This window comes from Rhincodon typus, chromosome 44 (assembly GCF_021869965.1).
Source record: "Rhincodon typus isolate 14 chromosome 44, sRhiTyp1.1, whole genome shotgun sequence".
Classification (NCBI taxonomy): domain Eukaryota; kingdom Metazoa; phylum Chordata; class Chondrichthyes; order Orectolobiformes; family Rhincodontidae; genus Rhincodon; species Rhincodon typus.
The window spans coordinates 1,439,675-1,439,968 of NC_063375.1; the positions used below are offsets into that span (position 1 = coordinate 1,439,675).

General features: G+C 55.1%; 1 protein-coding gene across 1 annotated transcript in view; it reads right to left on the reverse strand.

The window, feature by feature from the left end:
* LOC125487725 (protein bicaudal D homolog 2-like) overlaps positions 1-294 on the reverse strand; it is a 32,199-nt gene that overhangs the window by 3,620 nt on the left and 28,285 nt on the right. The gene's annotated exons all lie outside the window — the stretch shown is intronic.

Genomic DNA, 294 nt, shown 5'->3' on the forward strand with positions numbered 1-294 from the left:
CCCCCAAACCTGCCTGGTGTAGGGACACCCCGCACAGTGCCCCGTTAGGGAGGGAGTTCTAGCATTGTTGGGACCGTGTGTGAGAGAGACAGTGTGAGAGAAAGAGAGTGTGAGAGGGAAAGAGAGAGAGAGAGAGAGAGACAGACAGAGAGCGCATGTGTGTGTGAGAGAGAGAGAGCGCATGTGTGTGTGAGAGAGAGAGAGCGCATGTGTGTGTGAGAGAGAGAGAGCGCATGTGTGTGTGAGAGAGAGAGAGCGCATGTGTGTGTGAGAGAGAGAGAGCGCATGTGTGTG